Source organism: Procambarus clarkii, chromosome 5 (genome assembly GCF_040958095.1).
Source record: "Procambarus clarkii isolate CNS0578487 chromosome 5, FALCON_Pclarkii_2.0, whole genome shotgun sequence".
NCBI classification, from domain to species: Eukaryota; Metazoa; Arthropoda; class Malacostraca; order Decapoda; family Cambaridae; genus Procambarus; species Procambarus clarkii.
Genome location: NC_091154.1, coordinates 36,877,447 through 36,905,219, shown reverse-complemented (window position 1 = coordinate 36,905,219; position 27,773 = coordinate 36,877,447). Strand labels below are relative to the sequence as shown.

At 48.2% G+C, this 27,773-nt stretch overlaps 1 protein-coding gene across 7 annotated transcripts in view; it reads right to left on the bottom strand.

Moving 5' to 3' along the window:
• LOC123763092 (caskin-2) overlaps nt 1-27,773 on the bottom strand; it is a 439,015-nt gene that overhangs the window by 91,787 nt on the left and 319,455 nt on the right. The window contains exon 1 of one of the 7 annotated variants that reach the window (XM_045750044.2): nt 11,454-11,525. The exons of 4 other annotated variants lie outside the window; for them this stretch is intronic. The gene's annotated coding sequence lies outside the window, so the exon portion shown is untranslated. Of the gene's footprint in view, nt 1-11,424; nt 11,526-27,773 lie in introns of those variants that run through there. 2 more of the 7 variants (XM_045750052.2, XM_069301246.1) reach the window with 2 other exon arrangements.

The window sequence follows — 27,773 nt, the reverse complement described above, 5'->3', positions numbered from 1 at the left end:
CACTCACTCACTCACACACTCACTCAATCACACACACACACACACACACAAAGTGGTTGACAAATGGAATGCATTAGGGGTGATGTGGTGGTGGCTGACTCCATACACAGTTTCAAATGTAGATATGACAGAGCCCGATAGGCTCAGGAACCTGTACACCTGTTGATTGACGGTTGAGAGACGGGACCAAAGAGCCCGAGTTCAACCCCCAGGAAGCACAATTAGGCGAGTACACACAGAGGAAGCAGCCCGTAGCAGCTGTCTAACTCCCAGGTGCACAGTTGACAATACACCTATTTACTGCCAGGTAAACAGGTGCATCTGGGTGAAAATGCCCATTTGTTTCCGCCATCACCGGGGATCGATCCCCGGACCCGGTCATGTGCACAGGTATGCACGCGTTCTGATTCACGCATGATTCATGTTACATCCCCCCCCCCCCCCACGAAACACAGGTGGACACTGCCCATTACGCTCCCCCCCCCCCCATTACACCGCCTCCCACGGGACCCATTTCTTTATCAAGCTCCCATTATCTGGCCAGGGTCAGTACGTGCTGAGTGGGCTACACGGGCGAGATGAGGGGTGGTGTGGTGGGTGATGGGGAGAGGGGAGAGGGGGGTAGTGTATGCATAGGTAGGCGTGCGTGTCTACTCACCTATTTGTGCCTGCAGGATCGAGCGTTGGCTCTTGGATCCCGCCTTTCTAGCCGTCGCTTAAACTCATCAGAGTTTCCAGCTTTCACCCCCATGTCCCCCATGTTCTGTTGGTATTCCGTGTGAAGATTTCCATGTCAAACACGTCACAAGTCAAGCCTGGTCTCGGGCCGGGCTTGGGGAGTAGAAGAACTCCCAGAACCGCTATCAAGCAGGTATCAAGCAAGTATTTCGCCTATTTCCCCTCTGCCAATTCCCCTAAGTATTTTGTATGCTGCTATCATATCTCCCCACTCCCTCCTAGTAGGAGTCTATTGATAAATATTGATAAACCAGCGACACTGAGCGGCTTTACGCTATTCTAACAAGGATATGACAAGGAATATGAAATTCGTGGTCTATGGCATTCAAAGAATAGTCACCAAAGGCATAAAAGAATAGGTTACAACGCAGACAATACAACTAGCATGATCAGTTCCTTCAGTCACTCTTCATATCCCATCCCTTGCGATGGGCTATTGAGAGAGAGAGAGAGAGAGAGAGAGAGAGAGAGAGAGAGAGAGAGAGAGAGAGAGAGAGAGAGAGAGAGAGAGAGAGAGAGAGAGAGAGAGAGAGAGAGAGAGAGAGAGAGAGAGAGAGAGAGAGAGAGAGAGAGAGAGAGAGAGAGAGAGAGAGACAGAGAGAGAGACAGAGAGAGAGACAGAGAGAGAGAGAGAGAGAGAGAGAGAGAGAGAGAGAGAGAGAGAGAGAGAGAGAGACAGAGAGAGAGAGAGAGAGAGAGAGAGAGAGAGAGAGACAGAGAGACAGAGAGACAGAGAGACAGAGAGAGAGAGAGAGAGAGAGAGAGAGAGAGAGAGAGAGAGAGAGAGAGAGAGAGAGAGAGAGAGAGAGAGAGAGAGAGAGAAAGGGGGGGGGGGGGCGAATGAGGGAATATGATATAAAATGCTAGGGACAAATGGTCAATGGTCAGTCGTGGCTCATGTAGGTGAGCATCATTAACCGCATGTGTTCGTAGGTGGCCAGGCCGGGTCACAAGCCTCTGGCTAGCGGGCTAAGTCCATACCGTGTTAAGGGAGAATCCGCAAGGTCTCCCCTGAATACCCTTTATTCTCTTCTCCGAGGCAATGGGTCCCCTACAATTTGCAGCATAGGTGGTACCCCTTTTATACATCATCAGTAGTTTGACCTAAATTAGGTTAGGATTAGGTTAGTTGTATTGATAATAGGCCTATTTCTATAGTATACCGGTGAGGCATCTACGAAATTAGAGCGAAGCACTGATCAAGAAAAAGACTTAAGAGCTGATCAAGAAAAACAACTCCTAAGCCACGTGTGTTATTTTCATTCACAAAAAAGAACAAAAGGGCTACTGGATTAACATAAGTGTTGCCAATGTTACGATAGAGAGCTGCAATAATTTGTGTAAACGGTTCGACCATTTCTCGAATAATGGTTAAGGCAGGTTCGCAATAAGCGTTCAACAATGGTTCGAGTCTTATGTGCCCGTCAAGTGCCTTGCCACATCCACTTTTCAAGCAATCAATCTTTATGGGTTCATTTACCTTTGAATATCAAAAACCCTCCCTTGCAAAAAATATGTAGACAATTGGACCGATTTCCTCAATCTACATCAATGACATAAGGGAGGACATTGGCCTGGGAATATTGATAAACCCCATGGAACCCGAACCCTCCCTCCCTCACCGACCCAGAAACACGAGATTAAGAGCACAAGAGAAGGAGAGTTCGCTCTCCGGCGCCGTATACCTCCAAAGGCATTGTCTGGTGGACGGCGCGTCACCCAACCAACGACAGAGTGACACTGAGCCGCTTTACGCATGGACATGGCAAGGAATATGAAATTCATGGCGTATGGCATTCAAAGAATAGTCACCAAAGGCATAAAAGAAGAATAGGTTACAACGCAGACAATCAAGCACAAACATCAGAGGCACATGACTCCTCAATCTCCCGCCAACAAATGTAAGGAATGTCGCTGGAACAACAGTGGAAGCTTTCGAGCGAGAACTGGGCAAGTTTCTGCAGGAGTTACCGGATCAGCCAAACCGTGATGGCTATGTGGGGGCCTTCGGGTTAAGCAAGACAAACAGCCTCACCTGGAGCATACCTGGAAAGAGTTTCGTGAGTTATTCTACTCCCGACAACCCGGCCTGGGACCAAAGGCGCGAAGACCAAGCGCTCGCCAGAGAGAGGCAGGCCAGAGACCAGGCTGCAGGAGTAGAACTCACGAAATCGACAAAAAGGCAATCTCAGAAATACTGAAGGCTGGCTTTAGGCTAATACACGACTGACATAGACGCCGCACAATAAGGCACTTACAAACACGATCACAAGAGTGCGGCTGATAACACACAGGTTTTGAGTGAGGTCCAGTTGACACCCACCTATACATTAGAGCTCTGAGAGGGGGGTCCAGTTGACACCCAGCTATACATAAGAGCTCTGAGAGAGGGTCCAGTTGACACCCACCTATACATTAGAGCTCTGAGAGGGGAGTCCAGTTGACACCCAGCTATACATTAGAGCTCTGAGAGAGGGTGTCCAGTTGACACCCAGCTATACATAAGAGCTCTGAGAGAGGGTGTCCAGTTGACACCCCAGCTATACACAGAGCCTTCAAGCGCCCTGCTGGTGCGTATAACTGAACACTTAAGACTATCAGTTACTATACAGCTCAATAGCGAACATGATACTGCCCACTCAGTCTGATAGCTGTGTCGCTGAGAAGCGGTCGCTGGAGTGATTCTGAAGGAGGGTGTGGGGGAGGTTGCAGGAGTAATATGGGGGGATGGGTGTTGCAAGGAGTGACATGAAGAAGAATGGATGTTGCAGAATTATTATGGAGGGGAGTGTTGCAAGAGGCATGTCGATGGTAGTGGAGTGTTGTGGCCTATTGACACAGCGATGGTGAGCACTGTATCAATGGCTATACCGGCTTGCACTTAGAGTAAGCTGGATGATGCCGATTTTTATTTCTATACAGCTCGCGTGTTTCATTTATGCTTAGGACTAGTAGGCTTCTTCTATGCAGTTTCAAACGTGCTGTGTTGTTTTGAATTTTCGGTTGCTGAGTGCAGGCAGTCAGGCAGGTCACGAGTATTCACACTATTCCCACAATAGTAAGCGAGGGATAGTGTTAGACCCCACTTCCACGAGGTCGCTGGCAAGTAGTCACTGGTAGGTCAGTACATAGTTCTCATTCTTCCTCCAATGCCCCCATCTTCCTCCTCCTCCAATGCCCCCATCTTCCTCCTCCTCCAATGCCCCCCATCTTCCTCCTCCTCCAATGCCCCCATCTTCCTCCTGGCGGATCTATACTTCCCCCCAACAATACACAGACCGTCCAACCTTCCCTCTCGCCTTCCCTCTGACCCCTCCAGCACATGTGGGCGAACTTAGCCGGCCAGCCATCTATCTAGTATAGTATTTCCACACCACCCGTCTCCTGCTCCTCCTCCTGCTTCTGCTGCTGCTGCTCCACCTCCTCCTGCTGCTGCTGCTGCTGCTCCACCTCCTCCTGCTGCTGCTGCTCCACCTGCTCCAGCTGCTTCTGCTGCTGCTGCTCCACCTGCTCCTCTCCCTCACTTGTTAGGTGCTCCTTCAACCCAGGCAGCACCCGGTCGTTCCTCGGGGTCACTTACACCACGCCCAGCGATATATTGGTGGTTGTGGCCGCTGGCAACAACACTAACAAGACATCGAAGTGTATTGATGTGTTGTATTCTTCTGGTGTTGTGAGACACGTGAATATGGTGTTGTTCGGGTGTTCTTGTTACGCTTGGTACAAGTTATTAATAATCCTGACAACAACAAAATAGTTTACTTGATTTATACGGAGTAGGAAAAGGAAGTGGGAAGAGAGAGGAGAAAGAGGGGGAAGGGAGGGAGGGAGGAATAAAGAGAGGGAAAGGAGAAGAGGAAAAAGAGATGGGGAAAGGAAAGTAAGGGGGAAGACACTAAAAGTAGGGCTATAGGAGATTAGACGATCAACAAACACCACAAGAACCACTAAAAACCACATATATGCCACTGGCAGTGGCAGTGCCACTGACACAGTGGCACTTGTGCACAGTGGCACTTGTTGCACGCCTGACTGTGGTGGTGGTGGGGGGGGGGGGGGGGGGGGGTAGGTTGTGGTGCCAACTCAGCACCCTGCCACAACACGGCACAACTTGTTCCCCACCTTCCAGGGGGATGCCAAGGGTCAGACCTGCTCCACCCCCCTCCGCCCTGCACCCATACACTCACCATAGCTAATATATGCACCGGGCCCCTGTGCATATATTATATATTTTATTAATAAAAGGCCATAGGTAGTTTCGTATTGCATCCAGTCTCCCAATCATGCGAGTATACTGACTAGCCTGGACGGCCATTTTATTTACATCACAGGGATTACGGGTTATTCATGCCCGTGCCACCTCTTGGGTGGCTTAATCTTCATCAATCATCACTAGAGGAAAGATCTAACGACCGTGATGAGCTAGGATGAATATTGTCAACCTGTCCTCTCACCTAATACGTCACATTTGTTACGGATTCGAGCAATCCGTTAGAAATGCGACGTACTATTAAAACTCAACGTAATAAAAAAACCCAAGACTACCTCCCCTCCCTCACGTAGCCCCAAGACTACCTCCCCTCCCTCACGTAGCCCCGAGACTACCTCCCCCACCCCTCACGACACTCATCCCTTCCTATAAATAATAACAGTGGCAAGCTTCCCATTACGTGACCCATCAATATTACCTTTCCCACAGTTCCCTTCCCACTGACAGCTCTTCATCCCCTTCCATCCTGCAGCTGTTATTGTCTCTTTTGCTGCTCCTTCATCCGTCTTTTCCCTCTCTCTCTCCCCTTCTCTCCAGCGGCGCGACTCGCCGTGTCTAGGGGGCCCACAAGGATCATATTTCAGGTCAAAATTGAGGGATGATGAACCCTATACGGCGGCCCTAGACTGTCCCGGGGTGCTGCGGGAGGCCAATGGCGCATGCGTCTCTCAGTCAGGTTAATCACCTTTGTTTTTGTCAGTCACTGGATGGGTTACCGTGGGCGGCCGCGTTCTGGAGGAGACCCTGGATATGAGTACTGAGGAACAGCTGATGATGTAAACAATGGCGGGAGACGAGAGGAACAGCTGATTATGTAAACAATGGCGGGAGACGAGAGGAACAGCTGATGATGTAAACAATGGCGGGAGATGTGAGGAACAGCTGATTATGTAAACAATGGCGGGAGATGTGAGGAACAGCTGATGATGTAAACAACGGCGGGAGACAAGAGGAACAGCTGATGATGTAAACAACGGTGGAAATGGTGGTGGGGATTATGTTGTAGAATGTAGCGAGAAGTACAGAGGGTGGTGGTAGCGAGAGTTGTGGTGGTTACAGTGGTCGGGAGAGTGGTAGTGGTGGTGGTGGTGGTGGTGGTGGTGGTGGTGGTAGTGGTAGTGAGAGTGAAGGAGACAGTGTTGGAGAGGGTCATCTTGTTTCAGTGGCAGCGAAACTTAACCTCAGGAGACCCTTTGTCTGTTTGTAGTGGTAACTTGTGTGTGCTCCGTCGCCCCCCCCCCTCACACCTCTCCCCTCACTGTGGCTGTGTCACCCTCACCTCTCCCTCCTCTCACCCTCATTACACTACTGACCCTCATATATACCTCTTGATATGCTCATTTCCATCACTACTGAACCACCTATCTCCCCCCCCTCCCCCCTCCCACGCTCTCTGACCGGGTGTCAATATTCCTTTACCAACAAACCCATTTTCTAGTCATTTCCATCCTCCTCCTTGTGGTTACTTTGTGATGGTTCCGAGGATCAACGTCCCCGCGGCCCGGTCACTGTCCAGGCCTCCAGGTTGGTGGTCTGGGCCAACTAGGCTGTTGGACGCAGCTTGCTGCCAGCCTGGCGTATGAATCACAGGCTGGTTGATCAGGTACTCCTTAAGAGGCATTTGTCGAGTTCTCTTTTGAACACTGTGAGAGGTCGGGCAGTTATGGCTCTTATGTCTCCAGTCATTTTCATCCCCCCCTCTCCATCGCCTCCCTCTTTTTGTGGTTGTGAAGAAGGGGTCCCCGTGTCCACATGTGTACCACCACCACCATCACCACCACCATCAATGCCACAACACCAGACATGGTTGCCCTCATTGCTATGTTGAACCCAACACCCAAGACATGCCCGTGACCTAATAACCACTACCACCCACACTGGTCGGGTCCTCCCCAACCACTACCACCCACACTGGTCGGGTCCTCCCCAACCACAACCCACCCTGGTCGGGTCCTCCCCAACCACGTGTTGCACCAACCTGGTTAGTACACACTTCATTTACACTCATACATTTGCAACACTGGATTAAATCTAAGTGTTTCTATACACAGTAATTGCGACCATCTGCATGTTTTCAATTTAATGTAAAAATACACAGCTTGTCGAGATACAAGTCAATAAAGGAGCAATAAAACAATACAAAAGTATTAAAGTGTAACTGACAAATTAAAAAAAAATTGTAGCTTGCTAGGCTAGGCCTAGTGATAAATTAGTAATACCTACTTATATTCACAATCTTAAACAGGACCTAAGATGGCGGGAAGGTAACATCACATTAACCAAAGCTACAACAATCTCCACCAACCATCACATTAACCACAGCTACAACAATCTCCACCAACCATCACATTAACCACAGCTACAACAATCTCCACCAACCATCACATTAACCACAGCTACAACAATCTCCACCAACCATCACATTAACCACAGCTACAACAATCTCCACCAACCATCACATTAACCACAGCTACAACAATCTCCACCAACCATCACATTAACCACAGCTACAACAATCTCCACCAACCATCACATTAACCAAAGGTACAACAATCTCCACCAAACATCACATAACCGTTCACACACACAGAAGGACGACACACACAAGCAATGATGCTGGTGATCATTTATGCAATGATGCAGCATCATTTAAGACAAAAAAAACAAGTTACAAACAAATATTCCCACAAACAGCTGTAGTGCCATAAGTCAAGACTTGTTTGTGTGCGCGCGCGTGTGCATACATGCGCGGGTGTACATGTGTGTGTTTACTTATGTGTATGTATGCTTATGTGTAAGCGTGTGTTCAGTTCCTCGCGAGTGCCTGCGCTGAATCTCAAGGTCTCCAGAGAAAACATTTAAAATATATGGGTCACTGACCCTCATGACTCCATTACCCCTCCCCTTTCCCCTCTCACCCCCCGGTCCTTCCCCTCTTCCCACTAACCACCACACCCATCGATCCGTCCATGTGGACAGTCAGAAGCCGGGACGACCGACAAACCACTTGTTGCATATAGCCATCTGTTGCTCCAGCCTCACCCCCCCTTCCTCCTCCACCACTACACCCTGAGCACCCCATGTGGTCCCTTCCCTGAGCACCCCATGTGGTCCCTTCCCTGAGCACCCCATGTGGTCCCTCCCCTGAGCACCCCATGTGGTAGCTCCTCTCTCACACCCTCACCAACTACTACTACAGTGAGGCTACTTCATACCAACCACAACAACCACAACTTTCCCCCATACTCCAACAGTAGCACAGTTTACTATTACTGTTGGAGTACCACCACCACCACCGTTAAGACTACTGAGCCTACAACCACAGCTACCATTACTGTAAGGTAATGGTATTAATTAAGGTAATTAGGTAAGGTAAGGTACAAGGTATTAGGTATTAATTAAGGTAATTAGGTAAGGTAAGGTACAAGGTATTAATTACGGCGAATAACTTACAAATCATTAAGTATTTGAGAATAGTTAACCTAGATCTTAGTTCTGAAGAGCTGTCATCCCTCTCCATGAAATATGAATCTAACTGGGAAGCAGAAAACCCCCCTAGTCTGTGCCTAGACAAGCACAAGCACAAGAAACCTAATCCATCGTAAATACCAAATCTCTCTCACACACACACACACACACACACACACACACACACACACACACACACACACACACACACACACACAGAAGAGCTCGGGGAGACATGATCACCACATACTAAATTCTCAGGGGAATTGACAGGTTAGACAAGGATGGACTATTTAACACGGGTTGTACACGCACAAGAGGACACAGGTGGAAACTGAGTACCCAAATGAGCCACAGAGACATTAGAAATAACTTTATTCAGTGTCAGAGTAGTTAGTAAATGGAATGCACTAGGAAGTGATGTGATGGAGGCTGACTCCATACACACCTTCACATGTAGATATGATGGAGCTTGAGAAGCTCAGGAATGTGTTGTGACGATAATCTCTTTCAAGAGAGATTGAGCCTGCTCTTCCCTACAAAGTACGTCAATATAAAAGATAATATAGAAGATACGTCCAGCAAGTATCGCCAAACGTTTTGCCCAGAGAGCAAATCGTACCCAGCACACAGTGACACCTGCTAGCTACCACCACCGTAACCAGCAAACTGCTCGTCCTTTGCCTGCCTGTCGCTGATTGGCTGGTGTCCCGTCGCACCTGCCCTCCGCCCTCCACCACAAGTTGATGTCTGGGCTGTAGTGCTCCAGTATCGTCAGAATATCTCAGTGCTCCTTGCAGTTGACATCTCTCGCTGGTAGACTAAGCCTTGGCTTTCGTGTACTAAGGGAGGTGGCAGCTCGAAGCCAATATTCCAGCACCACTAATATTTATTTTGCTATCACTGTAACTCACTTATCTTATCGTAACTTTTCATTTGCCAGTGATTATTCATATTATTTTGTTTGTTGACTTGTCTTTCATATTTTATGTGCTTAACTTTATTCATGTCTTGTTTTTCTAAAGTAATTAAAATTTCATTGTTAATTTACTTGTGTTTTGTGTGTCTTCCCATTACCTTACCACAGACGAAAGCTCCAGCTTTTCTCTTTTTTTCCTATAATGTGACGAGGCCCTGCCCCTAGCTTTTGAAACAGCCGAACACCAACGCTTTACCATCACAGTGTATACCAGTAGATTAACGGTTAAGAGGCGGGACCAAAGAGTCAAAGTTCAACCCCCACAACCACATCTAGGTGAGTACTCGCAAAGAATGTTTTGAAACCCTTTCCCAAGCAGGACGAGAGCGAACATATCAACTTAGCCAGCTCAAGTTTACAGTGTGTGTGTGTACCCGAGTTTACCATGTGATAAACTAAACACAGCTTGAGAAGTTATCTTGCCATGGGGTGATTTTTTTATGGGATGGTGAGAGATGGGGGGGAGGGGGGAGAATAGGGAGGGGGTTATGGAGAGAGAGAGAGAGAGAGAGAGAGAGAGAGAGAGAGAGAGAGAGAGAGAGAGAGAGAGGGGGGGAGAGTGTGTGGGGAGTGAAGTTATTCTTCACGTATCTATGACGTCACACACTCGTAACTGACAGTATTATCACGGTAGGCTTAGGCCTAAGCACTTATGTAAATATTTATCAAATTTATCTCCTCTGTACGAGTTGCTACCCATTACCACCTCTGGTGCCAATGTGGGGACCCATAGCCTCGGAGAAGAAAATAAAAAGTATTCAGAGAAGACCTTGTGGTTTCTCACTGAACACTAATATTATCTTCTCCTACCACCCCCGTTCTTTTGTATGTACACATATATATTTGTTTTATTTGAACTTTGTTACAAAAAAAGGAATTACATATAGGGTACAAAGATGGTTATCATAAGTTGTCGAGTTCCTCCAGCTCCTCAGATGGTGGGCAGGATTATTATTATTATTATTATTATATATATATATATATATATATATATATATATATATATATATATATATATATATATATATATATATATATATTTGCATAACGTACCGCATATCGTTAAAAAAAATAATATTTTTCCAACATTTTAACATGTGGAATGATGGGAATGTTTGAATGCGCAAGATAAACTTCTTTTGTTTTAGGCTGACCGAAAAGCCTGACCAGCCTGACCTATGCTAAATACGGCAATTATGCTCCAATACTGCTTAACAATGGTCAAACTTGGCCTAATTAAATGAGTAATTCAAGTGGTCAATAATAAATTATAAGCCTTCAGGCCGTGTTTGTAGTTTGTGTACGTGTATGTACACGGGTTTCAGTACACGTGTGTGTGTGTGTATGTGTACACGGGTTTCAGGACACGTGTGCGCGCGTACACGGGCTTCATCTTGCTAGTCCTAGCACCCCCTCTCCAAGCCTATTCTTTTAAAACACAAGAAACGACAAAGAGGGGCGCGAGAAAATATTCAACAATAAATGTATTCGTTATCCTTTTAATACCACATTAATTAAAAGAGCCTGAAGGCTCCCGTCCACTCAACGTCAGAATGTTATCTTGGTTCATTATAATATCTTCAGGGGTGCTATCGTCTCTCTTAATTACAGTAGCCGGTGTCCGGCGCCTTCCTCACTGACGGCCTGGTCGAGGACCGGGCCGCGGGGACACTAAAGCCCCGAAATCATCTCAAGATAACCTCAAGAGATAACCTGACGTCACCAGGACTACGAGGTAGCGAGTGTGAGGCCAGTTGAGTTTATCACACCATTATAACGGGGGAATTTCAACTCGGCCAGAGAAGTAAACAGACGCACATGACCGCATTCACTGTTGCAATCGCCACTCACTGCCGGCTGCAATGACTTCCGTGGTTTTCCAGCACACCACCACACTCAGCACTGTAAACGGCACATCACAGGTAAGGTCGGACTTTAAAAGTCCATATTTGCGTGATGTCACAAGCACCTTTTTCTCTCCCTCTCTCTCAAATTCACCTGGGAGGGAGCGCAGAACACCAGCCTCCGCTCAGGCTCGAGGTCAAACACACACTGGGCAAGTTTGTCTCGTCCCACGCGGCTCACACGGTCGCGACCCTCTTGCTCTCGACTTCCAAATTTAACTCGCTTATTTTTTTTTTTAAACAATTCTACAACACTTTAGAAAATTATGACCCGACGAATTATCATTTTGAAACAATTAACGTCAACATGAATTGTGTAAACACCACCTCTCTCACGTTTCACTAACAATTCATACCTAAACCTAACATCTTGTGTTGGGTTGGCAGGTAGTTATTTTCATACGATATTTTCAACAATTTACAACACTAACTTACACAATCATTTTCCTGCCAGGGTGTTAACCTTCTAACACCGATATAATAACAAACACCTCTTAAGTCAAGGTAGGAGACAGAGCTATAGATGAGCAAGCCGGAGGCATTTAGCAAGTTGTCCTGACGGGAGGGATATATAGGCTTGGGACGAGACGAAGCTGTCCCCCCCATATCAACAGACGGGTCCTCGTCTCCTCCTGTCAGCTGACAGATTCACGCTTCACTCACTCACTCACTCACTCACTCACTCACTCACTCACTCACTCACTCACTCGTCCAGTTGTGTAGAAATCCTCTGTTTAGGAATATGAGATGAGCCAACTTATCGTCAGTTGAAGAATAGCAGATGTGCTAACTTTATTTTCAAGAATATGTGATGTGATTACGGGCTCACCATAGCCCGTGCTACATGGACACTTCCTTCTTAGCTAAATCTGAAAACAACAACATGTGATGTCCTAACTTTATCTTCAAGAATATGAGATGTCTACACTTGGCTATCCATACATATTTACACCTGGTTATCCATACATTTTTACACTTGACTATCCAATAGAAAATAAAAATACTCGTTCAGATGCTGAATAACATTTTCAACGTAACTATTTGTACTACAAGATCTATACTTAAGGCCCGACATGCAAATGGGTTTGACGGCAAAAACCACTAAAAATGCAAATAACAATAATTATGTATTGGCGCAGACAGTCTGCGTGGGGAGAGGCGGTCATGCACTCCTGCTTGTCCTCCGCGACGCTGCTCTTCGATATCTGGGTGTCTGCTGAGGCCCTCCGTCGCCTTCAGCAGTGTCTGCTGAGGCCCTCCGTCACCCCTCAGCAGTGTTTGGGTGTCTGCTGGCCCCTCCGTCGCCTTCAGCAGTGTCTGCTGAGGCCCTCCGTCGCCCTCAGCAGTGTCTGGGTGTCTGCTGGGCCCTCCGTCACCCTCGCCGTGGGCGTCGCAGCGTCTAGGATGCCGTCCAATTTTCAACACGGTCTCGCTCTCTCATTGTGTATGATGACCGAACCACCACGGCCCCTCAGACCAAAGGGTTAAGACATTCTCTCGGCTAGCCAGAGAGCCTAATCGTGGGTGTTTGGGGTTCGGATCCCGGCAAACACACACACACACACACACACACACACACACACGCGCGGGGCCTGGTAGCCTGGTGGATAGCGCGCAGGACTCGTAATTCTGCGGCGCGGGTTCGATTCTCGCACCAGGCAGAAACAAATGGACAAAGTTTTTTTCACCCTGAATGCCCTTGTTACCTAGCAATAAATAGGTACCTGGGAGTTAGTCAGCTGTCATGGGCTGCTTCCTGGGGTGTGTGTGTGTGGGGGGGGGGGAAGTAGTTAGTAAACAGTTCATTGACAGTTGAGAGGCGGGCCGAAAGAGCGAAGCTCAACCCCCACAAACGCAACTAGGTGAATACACACACACACACACACACACACACACACACACACACACACACACACACACACACACACACACACACACACACACACCAATAATGACCTCAGCGCCCTCTGTGGTGTATCACGGGACCGCAGACATGCCATCCCTGCCGCAGACATTAATGATGATACATATGACTGTATTTATCTAATACGACCTCTTAAGAGTGGGTGTAACAGCGAAGACCTTGCTTCTTGCCGGTCCGCGTTCGATCCCCCGATGATCTAAGTGGCTGGGAACATCGCTCCTTCCCTCCGTTCACATATCCCAGCTGCTTATCCTGTCTTAATATCCACCCCCCCCCCCTTCCAGGGGCAATATATAGTCATACTGGCTTAGTGCTTTCTCCTGATAATTATCGTATCTTACATAATAAATAACACAACGCGAAAGATTTGTTACATCACCGCATACAACATATACAACTATTGTATGACGGTTGTATTGTCGGCCAAACACAATCCGACAGATATTAAATATAATTTAACCATATACAAACAACCCAACATTAATGGTGTCGTTAAATCGTAAACATTTAAACACCTGTGACTAACACTGTTCACCGCTCATTATTTAACGACGCTCCACCACACCACCTGGCGGGGACGTCCCCGAACCTCTCTCTCCCAGGAGCTCCACGTAGACGCAACCACATCAGCGGCATGAGCAAGTTGGTGAGCATCGTGACTTGCTTTCATGAACCCCAGACAAGAATGTTTTCAGAACGCTGTGTACAGCAATACGTCCAAGGCGCGGCTAGAGTGAGCAGCACCAGCCTGGAGCCCCACACCGAAAAGCACAATAAGATTGATAATTAAAAGTAAAGTCAACCTGAGTTGAATTTAATACCTGGTAGAAGGGATAAATAGAGGGTGTCCACTGGATCTAACCAGTAACTGGATGGGTGACCGAGCGATATACCACCCCCCTACTAGCCCCTTGGCTAGGGGGGGGGGGGGTTATATATCGGTTAGCCAAATAGGTATCCTGTCTCCCGATAACAGATGTGCGACAGTTGGAGAGGCCGGCCCAGGCGCTGAAGCTTTACTTCTCCGAACTGTGTTCTGTAAATCCCCGCCCGGGAGGTGAGCACACGCCCAACACTCAGCATACCTGACAGCATGCAAATCGGCGTTAATTCTGATCCGACAAATATTTAGGAGAACACGAGCCTTGTGAAAGGTATTTCTTTATGAATGTCACCCAGCGTGGCCCCTGAGCATGTCACCCAGCGGGGCCCTTGAGCATGTCACCCAGCGGGGCCTCTGAGCATGTCACTCAGCGGGGCCCCTGAGCATGTTACCCAGCGGGGGCCCTGAGCATGTCACCCAGCTGGGGCCCTGAGCATGTCACCCATCTGGGGCCCTGAGCATGTCACCCAGCGGGGCCCCTGAGCATGTCACCCAGCGGGGCCCTTGAGCATGTCACCCAGCGGGGCCCCTGAGCATGTCACCCAGCGTGGCCCCTGAGCATGTTACCCAGCGGGGGCCCTGAGCATGTCACCCAGCTGGGGCCCTGAGCATGTCACCCATCTGGGGCCCTGAGCATGTCACCCAGCGGGCCCGTCTCGTTTAAAACACGTGCAGCGGATCACCAGAACAAAACGGGTCAAAACAAGCTACAGGATCAAATGCAGCCGTAATGACACATATAAGAAGCGAGTCATTCAATTACACGACCGATAGCCGGAGAGGCGGGGCTCAGGAGACGAAACTAAACCCACAAAAAAGCCCTTACAGTTGAGTACAAAAAGGCATAGCAACTCCCGGTAATAAAAGCCTCACTGACAGGCCAACACGCCCACGCCCACAGTCAGGTAGGAGACGTGGTCACCACGCCCACACGCCCACAGTCCCGCAGGAGACGTGACAGGTCACCACGCACACAGGCAGGAGACGTGCCGGGGAGCAAGTGGGACAACTTACCTACATGAATGATACACACACACGCAGCTACAAAGCTCACCGCGTGTGTCATACACACACGCGCCACCACTCGCTGTTTGGCACCTGTATGACGTATCAATAGTTCGTGATGTGTATTAGGTTGATGTGTGGAACATGACGTGGTTCTGTATGATTCGTGTAGTGTATGATCTATAGTTGGTGGTGTATCATGTTCATTTTATCGGTGTATGCTGTATTTCCTTCGTCTCTACACTACTACTACTACCACATCAAATACAACAACTACCGCAATACAACGATACATCCGTCAGACAGAACCTCTTCAGGATAAGCAAGACAACACAAGATGAGCCAGTAGCCTAGGCCGGCGCACTCTGGTTTCTTGTGGAGTGCATAAATGCCAAGGTGACACAGACTGCATGAACCCATAACCCCGGGCCCTTGTGGGCGTTCTCAGTGCCACGCTCCCGGTGGAACGTACACCACCTTATTCCTCCAAGGAGTGCCGGAACAACCGGGCTGTGGTGGGTATGTGGGTCTGCGGGCCGCTGCAAGCAACAGCCTGGTGGACCAAACTCTCACAAGTCAAGCGTGGCCTCGGGCCGGGCTTGGGGAGTAGAAGAACTCCCAGAACCCCATCAACCAGGTATCAACCAGGTACCTTCTGGCTGGCTCCCGGTGGAACGTACACCACCTCCTGGCTGGCTCCCGGTGGAACGTACACCACCTCCTGGCTGGCTCCCGGTGGAACGTACACCACCTCCTGGCTGGCTCCCGGTGGAACGTACACCACCTCCTGGCTGGCTCCCGGTGGAACGTACACCACCTCCTGGCTGGCTCCCGGTGGAACGTACACCACCTCCTGGCTGGCTCCCGGTGGAACGAACACCACCTTCTGGCTGGCTCCCGGTGGAACGTACACCACCTTCTGGCTGGCTCCCGGTGGAACGTACACCACCTCCTGGCTGGCTCCCGGTGGAACGAACACCACCTTCTGGCTGGCTCCCGTGGAATGTACACCACCTCCTGGCTGGCTCCCGGTGGAACGTACACCACATCCTGGCTGGCTCCCGGTGGAACGTACACCACCTCCTGGCTGGCTCCCGGTGGAACGCACTCCACCTCCTGGCTGGCTCCCAGTGGAACGTACACCACCTTCTGGCTGGCTCCCGGTGGAACGTACACCACCTTCTGGCTGGCTCCCGGTGGAACGTACACCACCTCCTGGCTGGCTCCCGGTGGAACGAACACCACCTTCTGGCTGGCTCCTGTGGAATGTACACCACCTCCTGGCTGGCTCCCGGTGGAACGTACACCACCTCCTGGCTGGCTCCCGGTGGAACGTACACCACCTCCTGGCTGGCTCCCGGTGGAACGTACACCACCTCCTTAGTCTAGTATGCTGGATGTTCTGTCTTGGTCTTGAAGATGGTAGAAAAGAAAAATGACAGGTTGGATAACAAGAACCTTTCACACTAAAGATGCTATACCGATGATACTTTTCAAGAAGCTAGTGCTCTCTAGAGTGGAGTACTGCTGCACAATGACAGCCCCTTTCAAAGCTGGAGAAATTACTGACCTGGAGAGCGTGTAGAGATCCTTTACTGTTAGAATCCACTCAGTAAAACATCTAAATTACTGGGACCGACTAAAGAGCCTAAATCTGTATTCTCTTGAGCGCAGGCGGCAGAGATACATAGTAATTTACATGTGGAAAACAGTAGAGGGGCTGGTCCCAAACCTGCACACAGAACAAACACCACATGAGACCAGAAGGCATGGCAGGATGTGCAGAATACCCCCGTTGAAAAGCAGAGGTGCAACAGGTACTCTGAGAGAGAACTATCAACATCAGAGGCCCGAGACTGTTCAACACGCATCCACTACACATAAGGGGCATAACTGGCCGACCCCTCACAGTGTTGAAGAGAGAACTCGATAAGCACCTCCAAAGGATACCAGATCAACCAGGCTGTGACTCATACGTCAGGCTGCGAGCATCCGCGTCCAACAGGCTGGTTGACCAGTCCAGCAACGAGGAGGCCTGGTCGAGGACCGGGCCGCGGGGACGCTAAGCCCCGGAAGCACCTCAAGGTAAGGTCCCCCCATCCTCAACAGTTATCCTGCAATGTTTGGTGAGACTAGCTCCAAACATCTGACCGCCGAACAGATAATCTATTTTATATAGATAGATGTACAATATACTACACTATACTATACTTAAGCCACACTATACTACACATAGTAATACATTATTGCAATGTACGATAAAACTATTGTTGCATGCCGTTTGTAGATAATACGGCATCATTTCTCTCTCAACCCACACGAGTTTTCACTTTAATGAAGATGAGACACCTTACCTGAGTGTAGTACTGAAACAAACCAACATACACAGAAACACAACATTCATACACTTACACATATAAAACTACCCAGTTGTGAGATAATTTAAAACTCCTCACATAAAGAAAACGAGAATTCATACAGTAGGAATGAGTAACTCCATGAATATATAAGTATCCTTATACTTATCTTATACTTATAGGAGAAGGGACATCAACGCTCACTCTAACAGCTGGCAACACTTCTCAACCACTCACCTGCGGAAGAAATAAAGAAATAAATTCACTCAAAATAACAACAATGGCAGTAAAGAACTTTATTATATACTAGATGAGGCTACAGCACGCTCTCGTATGCCGCATAGAAGTGCCGGACCAACCAAGGCTGTAGTGGATATGTGTGGGGCCTGCGAGCACCTGCAAGCAGCAACAGCCTGTTGGACCAAGTTATCACAAGTCGAGCCTGGCCCCCAGTACCGCATATTTCAGGCTTCATAAATTAAAATAAAAAAAGGGCTCAATTTTTCTAATCCCTTGCTCCCTCCTTTTTTTACATTATACAACATTAAACTAAATTTGCGAAAAAGATATAAACATATTATTGAATTACTCTTTAATTGATTTTTTTTTTAATTTGTTAAAAAATTTTTTTATTAAAATTAAAGTTTCTTAAGACAGCATCGAGGGTTCAAGACGTAAAAACTTGCAAATAAAGGACAATGAAATAATTACCTGCCGACATTTCATTGAAATTCTCAGCCCTAAAATTCTAATTCTAAGTTGAAGATAGCTAGAATAATCTGATAAATAGCCTAAGATAGCAAGAACAATTTTGTCTCGTAGATAGCCTAAGATAGCGAGAACAATCTCATAAATAACCTACAATTGCGAAAATCCTAAATAGCCTAACATAACAAATAATAATCTCATAAATGGCCTAAAATAGCAAGAATAACCTGATAAATAGCCTAAAATAGCCTAGAATAATCAGAATAATCTGGTTGATCACACCACCAACCAATGGCCAGTCACCAACCACGTACACAACCACACCTCTACACCTGTTCTCAATACTTGGCGGCTTTCTATACACTTATTGACCAATTTATGAGCTGTTCAATAAATAATAATACCCTAAGCCGACAAAATTAACCGTATAAATGACTTGATATATAAACAATCTTATACTTGCTATCTTAGGCTATTTATAACTCCATAAATAGCCATAGAGAGCACAAAATAATCTCATAAACAGCCAAAGACTGCCAGAGCACACTTATAATTAGCCTTAGATGTCAAGCCTTCATGACTTGTAGATGTGTGGTGGAAACAGAGCACTACGAAGCCTACTCGAACACCGAGACAAATCCGTACGATAGATTGCTTGGCCAAGCATGCCAACGTGCTCCAAGGCGGCCTCTCCAGCATACTAACCCATCCCACCACCAGCATACTAAAGCCACAGCATACTAAGCCAACGTTGCGTGCCGAAATGGCTGTGATCGTACTCAGTAAGAAGTTGTATACGCTTGAGGAACTGTATCACTCACAACCTATTTCTTTCTCGCTCTCGAAAGAGCTGACTCCATGATCTACACACCTGCAGTATTATTGGATAAACACCTGGAGGAGTATCCTCTTACACACCTGAATACACACACACCTCGAGTAATAACTGCTGGTACACCTGAAGAATGACCTGGACGTACAGGTGTGTTCAAGAGTTGGTAAGGAAGGTATTATGAAAACTTGTTCAGTAGATAATGAGGTCAGTAAACGGCTGTGTCATGACCTAATTTAAACAAAAGCCTCCATCACCATCATGATCACATGGTGCTGGTGGCTTATGACCTTTGGCCCCTGCTGACCTCACATGACCTCGTGACCCCAAGGAGAGAGAGAGAGAGAGAGAGAGAGAGAGAGAGAGAGAGAGAGCGAGAGAGAGAGAGAGAGAGAGAGAGAGAGAGAGAGAGAGAGAGAGAGAGAGAGAGAGAGAGAGAGAGAGAGAGAGAGAGAGAGAGAGAGAGAGAGAGAGAGAGAGAGAGAGAGAGAGAGAGAGAGAGAGAGAGAGAGACAGAGAGAGAGAGAGAATAATGTTTCACATTTCCGCCAAGTTTCCTGCCATGTAGACAATATAGATTTGACCGCAGGAGAGGCATCATTGTGTCAAGCATCACCTGAGCAGCTTCACTGATCTCGATCACAACGATCAAGTCATTGAGGTCCTGATTGACGATCAGAACGTAGTAAAAAATAATTAAGATAAATAAATAGAGTTCAAACTCCAATATCAGAAGCACCACCATCATCACCATCACCATCATCACCATCACCACTACCAACACACCTCCAACACCATCACCAATTCTGCATAACAACTGCCTCATCCCCCCATATACTTTTCCAGTGGCCGTCGACAACCCAATCAATCAGTCTTACATGCAAAAATATTTACACTAGAAAACCACTGCTTCCCCACATATATATAGTTTAAGTGCGGGGTATAACAAGCCGGATTTAGGGGTACCTTCTCGCCATGCCCTGTGGCTGGGGGTATTGGTGCCCTGTGGCTGGGGGTATTGGTGCCCTGTGGCTGGGGGTATTGGTGCCCTGAAGCTACATAAACACCCTATACCCCCCCAAAGTGGCAAGGGGAGTTAGGGGACAACTACCATCCCAAAAATTCCCTATGATAAACCTCTCTTTTAAATTAATTTTTACTTGATGACACGATATAATAATTCAACCCATTCTCATGGGTTGAATTATTGGTATTCATCCCATTCATCCCATTCAACCATGAGTTGAATGGAATGGTAGTTTTTCTCACAATGTGCACCGTAGGACAAAGTTTGACGTTCTAAGTCATTAGAACTTTTGCATTATTCATTACACACAGAAATCACAATAGCGTGATGCATCAAGTGAACAAATCCACAAGGGCCGTGACGAGGGTTGTGACGAGTCGATTAAGGCAGCGTCTGGGATCCTCTCGGACGTAGGCTCGAACCCTCGTCACGGCCCTTGTGGATTTGTTCATTTGTATTATTCATTTTACAGAATCTGAACAAAATTAAAGTTAAAAAACAAACTTATATACCACGAGGCCTAGTATAGCACACATATGTACTATATTAGATGGCGTGTATTAGACTTTAGGAAGGTTTGAATAGGTTAGTTTAGTTTATCTTATGGTCGTAAGGCGGGTGAGGTCAACCAACAACAGCCTGGTTGACCAGTCCAGCAACGAGGAGGTCTGGTCGACGACCGGGCCGCGGGGACGCTAAGCCCCGAAATCATCTCAAGGTCAGGTAGGTAAGGAGGTGGCGGCCGCAACGTCGTCAAGGCTTGACAGGTCGTGTCAACCTTGACAAATGTCCCTTCCGGCCAAGCACAGCGCCCACACACGTCCATCGCCCGGCGCTAGTGTCTTCATTTTGTTCTATGATGAGCTGGAGACAGCTTCAGCGTCCGGCTCGCTACCCGCTTTACGACCCGGGCCTAAGGGAGCAATTAAGCCCAATGACAAAGAATGCATATGCAGGTCGACACATGCAAACCGTCGCACGCAACTAGTTGCATAAACAAAAAGACTTCGCACGTACGTGTCGTCACATACAAGACCTTACACGCAGTTTGACCCCTCACAAGACGTCACAGAGAAGCCGTTATACGTAAATTGACGCACCCAAGACGTCAAAAACAAAACCATTTCAAGCAATCTGACGTCAAACACATTCACGACCAAAGATCACATTCACTCCAAAAAAAATCTACCACTTACGGGCTATTTATTCATACCTGTGCCACCTCTTGAGTGGCACAGGTATGAATAATCATCAATCAATCACTCGTCAAACATCAGTTGTCACATGGGGCCTGGTAGCCTGGTGGATAGCGCGCAGGACTGGTAATTCTGTGGCGCGGGTTCGATTCCCGCACCAGGCAGAAACAAATGGGCAAAGTTTCTTTCACTCTGAATGCCCCTGTTGCCTAGCAACAGGTATTTACCCCCCAGGTAAATAGGTACCTGGGAGTTAGTCAGCTGTCACGGGCTGCTTCCTGTGTGTGTGTGTGTGTGTGTGTGTGTGGTGTGGAAAAAAAAGTTAGTAAACAGTTGAAAGTAAGTAATTATCAATAGAAGACACCAAACCGGGAAGGTTATGTAGCACCATCAAATGTGCGGGATAATCAGAGGGCAGTAAACAGTTGATTGACAGTTGAGAGGCGGGCCGAAAGAGCAGAGCTCAACCCCCGCAAACACAACACACACAAGTCCCCGTAATGCAGCTCCTTCACGAACATTGATCATTTTTTCCCAAGTAGACAGAAAGCAATAAACTCTTCCCCGGCAACTGTCAACCCGAGGCTGTCTACGCCCGTCTCAACTCTCAGCAAAACCCTTCAAGGCACTGACAGATTTTCTCGTTTTTGCTGAAGAAGTTGGAAAGGCTTCATAACCGGAAGTGACGTCAAGACACCACCTGGTGTCTTAATTTTGACTTTGCGGTTATCTCGAGGTGGTTCCGAGGATCAATGTACCCGCCACCCCGGTCTCTGACCAGGCCCCTTGATTGGTGGTCTGGCCCACCAGGTTACTGGACGCCATTGCACGTAATCTGACGAAGGAATCACAAACCAGTTGATCAAGAACCATTGCATCTTGAACACCGAAAGAGATCGGCTAGATATGTCCCGTATATTTAACCATACACAGCGTATAAACATATAGTGTATAAATATGGGCAGTATATATATATTTATATTTCTGAGATATTTGGTAACACAAGAAAGATACTATAATTCCGAATTTAAAAAAACAACAGGATGTCTCCCTCCTTAATAACACCTTTGTCTAATGCGGTAAAGTCAGTGTCGAAAGAGGTCGCATTCCTGCCTGACCTTTGCACACACAAGAGCGAGACGGAGGAGGTCATGTGGTTGACCTCTGGCTCTCCATCAGCATCCATCTTCAAGCTCAGGTCAGGACCGTTCAGACAGTTTAGAGACCTGTTCATCACCAGACAAGTAATATTCCTCTTTAGCAGTAAGAATGGCAATGTAGACGCTACTATTTAAGCCCGCTCCAACATACCCCTCAACATGGTTTCAGGAGCAGCATATTCTTGAGAATTTGAGAATACTTGAGAACCGGTGTGAGCTACGCCGAGGAACGAGAGCGGAGAGACGCTATTAGCGGGATCTCTGATCCGCTAGTGGCGTCCTTCGGATTCTCACAGCGTCCTTGGGAATAGGACGTCGGTCCTCACGGCGTCCTCACGAATAGGACGTCGGTCCTCACGGCGTCCTCACGAATAGGACGTCGGTCCTCGCAGATTCTGATCCGTGCTATCCGTGAGACTGTGACGGCGTGTGCGTGCGTACTCCAGTGTTTTCTTGCAATTTGGCGGGGTTAAACAAGCAACACGGCCGTGGGAAGGTGCACAGTACTGAATTAATGTCTGACAATCACACTGAAAGCAATAGCAGCTAAAGGAACATCCCATAAATTAGTGTTTTTTGATAGTAATAGTGTAGAAGCACATGCTGGGAGTGAGGAGTGAGGAGACGCAGGTGTTAGGTGTGAGGAGGGTAGAGGCAGGTGTGAGGTGTGAGGAGAGGCAGGTAGCAAGTGACCTCAGATAAGCCAGGGACCAATAGGTATTAGTCAGGTCACTACCAGCCCGGCCACCAAGACTGAGGGAGGATATCATCATTGAAATTTAAGACTACAACATTAATCTCCCTCCACAAAGGCCATCACAACACTGTGATAGCACAACACAAGCACAAATAGGTGAGTACACATACGCTTCAGTGTCAGAGTAGTAGACAAATGGAATGCATTAGGCAGTGATGTGGTGGAGGCTGACTCCATACACAGCTTCAAGTGTAGATATGATAAGAGCCCAGTAGGCTCAGGAACCTGTACATTAGTTGATTGACAGTTGAGAGGCGGGACCAAAGAGCCAGAGCTCAACCGCCGCAAGCACACCTAGTTGAGTACATTGAGGCGAATCAGCCATCACCCAGGTCGCTCACACACCAACACGCACAGATATAACACAGACAAGGAACTTCATAGTAAGCACCTCGCCGCCTCCCGCCTCACGCGCCAACATAAACACCTTCAGAGCAACACTCACAGAAGTTGAGCGTTTATACTTCACAAATTCAATATCCCTCGACTCCGGCGACCCACATGTGGTTTAGTGACCTCTCAGGACGCCAGAATCACCTCTCTAATGCTCACTGATAGCAGGTTCTATTGAGGTTGTTCCCCTCAGATCGGGCGATAGTGCCATGTAGTTGGACACCTTTTAAGACTCTTAAAGCGCACTCCTGTAAGGGGAATCGAGAAGAGCATATTGCCTTTACTTTGTCGTGTTATTGAAGTGTTACCTGACCACTAGTCCGTTGAACCACCGGCTCCGAGGAGGACTGCAGAAAGTTGCCTGCTTGATACCTGCTTGATGGGGTTCTGGGAGTTCTTCTACTCCCCAAGCCCGGCCCGAGGCCAGGCTCGACTGGTGAGAGTTTGGTCCACAAGGCTGTTGATTGGAGCGGCCCGCAGGCCCACATACATTGCGGGAAGGCCTTCACAAACTCCAGCAATAGACATGCAACAAAATTAATTAAATCCCGCCAACTGTAAGGAAAGTAAGATGGAAAACGGAAAAAAGAAGAAATGAGGAGGACTCTACGCTATAAAGGAAAAGGATTTCTACAGGAATTGTAAAGAGAGAAAGATTAGGGAGTGGATATAATTCCTGCACTGACACCTGAGGCACACACAGACTGGGTAACATCGGCAGCGTATGTGAAGCTGGTAAACATTACAATGGCATTTAAAAAAAACTAAATAATGAGTCTTTTAAGACAATCTAATCAGCCTATGCAAGATTAATACGTAGCACCGGCCTGGAATCCGCACCTCATGAAATCAAATCAGTCTCCTGTTTAGAGAGTACTTTTTGAAACTGTGTGCACCATAGTACAATCATTGACGTACTAAGCAATTAGATAGTAGAACTCTGTACTATTCACTTTATAGAGACCGAAAAAATGGGAGCTAAAAAGCAAACTGAAATATTCCTCGGCCTAGTATAGCCCACATATGTACTATATTAGGACTCAGATAGCGTGTATTAGGCCTAGGAAGGTTAGGTTAGTTAATAAGCTATGAGAATAGGTTATGGGAACTTAATCTCATAATCCTAGAGGTGAAAAAGAAACATAAGGTACATGATCACAACATACAAAATACTGAGGGGAATAGCCAAGGTGAACAAGGACTGCCTCTTCATATGGAAAGAAATTTGGACAAGAGGACACAGTTGGGATGTGGAAATGTAAACGAGTCGAAGAAATGCAAGAAAATAATACTCATTCCATGCATGGTTGCATGGAATGCAAGTGGTGGAATGCAAGTGGTGGAATGCAGTCGAAGAAATATATGCACAAGAAGCTGGGGAGGGAGGGAGGGAGTTATCAAGGGAAAGCGCCAAGCCATTACGACTATATAGCACTGGGAAAGGATCAGGATAAGGATTTGGGATGGGACGAAAGGGGGAGGAACAGTACCCAACCACTCGGACGGCCGGGGATTGAACGCCGACCGACATGAAGCGAGACCGTCGCTCTACCATCCAGCCCAAGTGATTGGGCAAGAAGCTATGGAAGCCACCTCCATTCACAACTCTAAGGCCAGATACGACAAAGAATTCGAACGTCCCAAAATTGAAAACGCCACAGGCACCGCGGCGGCACGTGAGCGGGGGAGGGACTAAAGAGTTAGACCCGGTTTACCCGTAAACACTGTTAGGTAAACACCAATAGAGTTGTCCACCAACCACTCCACTTGGACATGTGATCACCAGTCATCCAGGATGAGGGGTCCTCTACCCACTCTGGCATGTAATACCACATTCCACCCACCAACTTTAATTAAATTTCTCCCTTCCCCCCCCCCCCTCCTGGCTGTTCCAGATATCCAACGCTTCTACTTGGATATCTGGCGTTAAGCCTACCAAACGACAGGACACCGTGACTAAGTGGAGTCAAGACATCTTAAGGGTTATATGTATGAGCAAGATCATTACGGGTTATTCATGCCCGTGCCACCTCTTGGGTGGCTTAACCTTCATCGATCACTCAGTAAGATTATCACACATGCCTCGGTGACTGCCAAGACGGCTGTCATCACCAGATGTCAGGACGCTACTTGACAAGGACCTCACTATTATACTCCCCCCTTGACAGTCCCGGGTCCCTCGACCCACCTGAAAACTTCCGTCAAGCCAGTCCATCAACTACCATAGTATGCCTTCTTATTAGAAACACTGAGGGAGAGAGAGAGTGAGTGAGAGTGAGAGTGAGAGAGAGAGAGAGAGAGAGAGAGAGAGAGAGAGAGAGAGAGAGAGAGAGAGAGAGAGAGAGAGAGAGAGAGAGAGAGAGAGAGAGAGAGAGAGAAAAAGAGAGAGAGAGAGAGAGAGAGAGAGAGAGCGAGAGAGAGAGAGAGAGAGAGAGAGAGAGAGAGAGAGAGAGAGAGAGAGAGAGAGAGAGAGAGAGAGAGAGAGAGAGAGAGAGAGAGAGAGACAGAGACAGAGAGAGAGAGAGAGAGAGAGAGAGAGAGAGAGAGAGAGAGAGAGAGAGAGAGAGAGAGAGAGAGAGAGAGAGAGAGAGAGAGAGAGAGAGAGAAAAGAGAGAGAGAGAGAGAGAGAGAGAGAGAGAGAGAGAGAGAGAGAGAGAGAGAGAGAGAGAGAGAGAGAGAGAGAGAGAGAGAGAAAAAGAGAGAGAGAGAGAGAGAGAGAGAGAGAGCGAGAGAGAGAGAGAGAGAGAGAGAGAGAGAGAGAGAGAGAGAGAGAGAGAGAGAGAGAGAGAGAGAGAGAGAGAGAGAGAGAGAGAGAGAGAGAGACAGAGACAGAGACAGAGAGAGAGAGAGAGAGAGAGAGAGAGAGAGAGAGAGAGAGAGAGAGAGAGAGAGAGAGAGAGAGAGAGAGAGAGAGAGAGAGAGAGAGAGAGGGGGGGCGGTAAGGTAGGTTAGGAGAGACTGTTTTAGAGACAAATTGCAAAAATATTTTCACACACAAGACAGAACACGTCGAAAGTAATTCATCGCATTGATTAGCCAGTGGTAGGAGAGGGTGAACACCTGACTCCAGGGTGAACACCTGACTCCAGGGTGAACACCTGACTCCAGGGTGAACACCTGACTCCAGGGTGAACACCTGACTCCAGGGTGAACACCTGACTCCAAGGTTGAACACCTGACTCCAGGGTGAACACCTGACTCCAGGGGTGAGCACCCGACTCCAGGGGTGAACACCCGACTCCAGGGGTGAACACCCGACTCCAGGGTGAACACCTGACTCCAGGGTGAACACCTGACTCCAGGGGTGAACACCCGACTCCAGTGTGAACAGAAAGAACAACTTCTATTTGCCTAATTGCTCTGAAGCCCTTCAGAGCAACTTCTATTTTTGTTTTACGTTGCAAACTTTAACGAAGTCAATTAACAGCTTTGGGAGACAAACTGTTCACGCTTGCAGGGGCTGGTGTGTGTGTCGTGCAGAGGCTGGTGTGTGTCGTGCAGGGGCTGGTGTGTGTGTCGTGCAGGGGCTGGTGTGTGTGTCGTGCAGGGGCTGGTGTGTGTCTCGTGCAGGGGCTGGTGTGTGTGTCGTGCAGGGGCTGGTGTGTGTGTCGTGCAGGGGCTGGTGTGTGTCTCGTGCAGGGGCTGGTGTGTCTCGTGCAGGGGCTGGTGTGTGTCGTGCAGGGGCTGGTGTGTGTGTCGTGCAGGGGCTGGTGTGTGTCTCGTGCAGGGGCTGGTGTGTGTGTCGTGCAGGGGCTGGTGTGTGTGTCGTGCAGGGGCTGGTGTGTGTGTCGTGCAGGGGCTGGTGTGTGTGTCGTGCAGGGGCTGGTGTGTGTGTCGTGCAGGGGCTGGTGTGTGTGTCGTGCAGGGGCTGGTGTGTGTGTCGTGCAGGGGCTGGTGTGTGTGTCGTGCAGGGGCTGGTATGTGTGTCGTGCAGGGGCTGGTGTGTGTCTCGTGCAGGGGCTGGTGTGTGTCTCGTGCAGGGGCTGGTGTGTGTCTCGTGCAGGGGCTGGTGTGTGTGTCGTGCAGGGGCTGGTGTGTGTGTCGTGCAAGGGCTGGTGTGTGTGTCGTGCAGGGGCTGGTATGTGTGTCGTGCAGGGGCTGGTGTGTGTGTCGTGCAGGGGCTGGTGTGTGTCTCGTGCAGGGGCTGGTGTGTGTCTCGTGCAGGGGCTGGT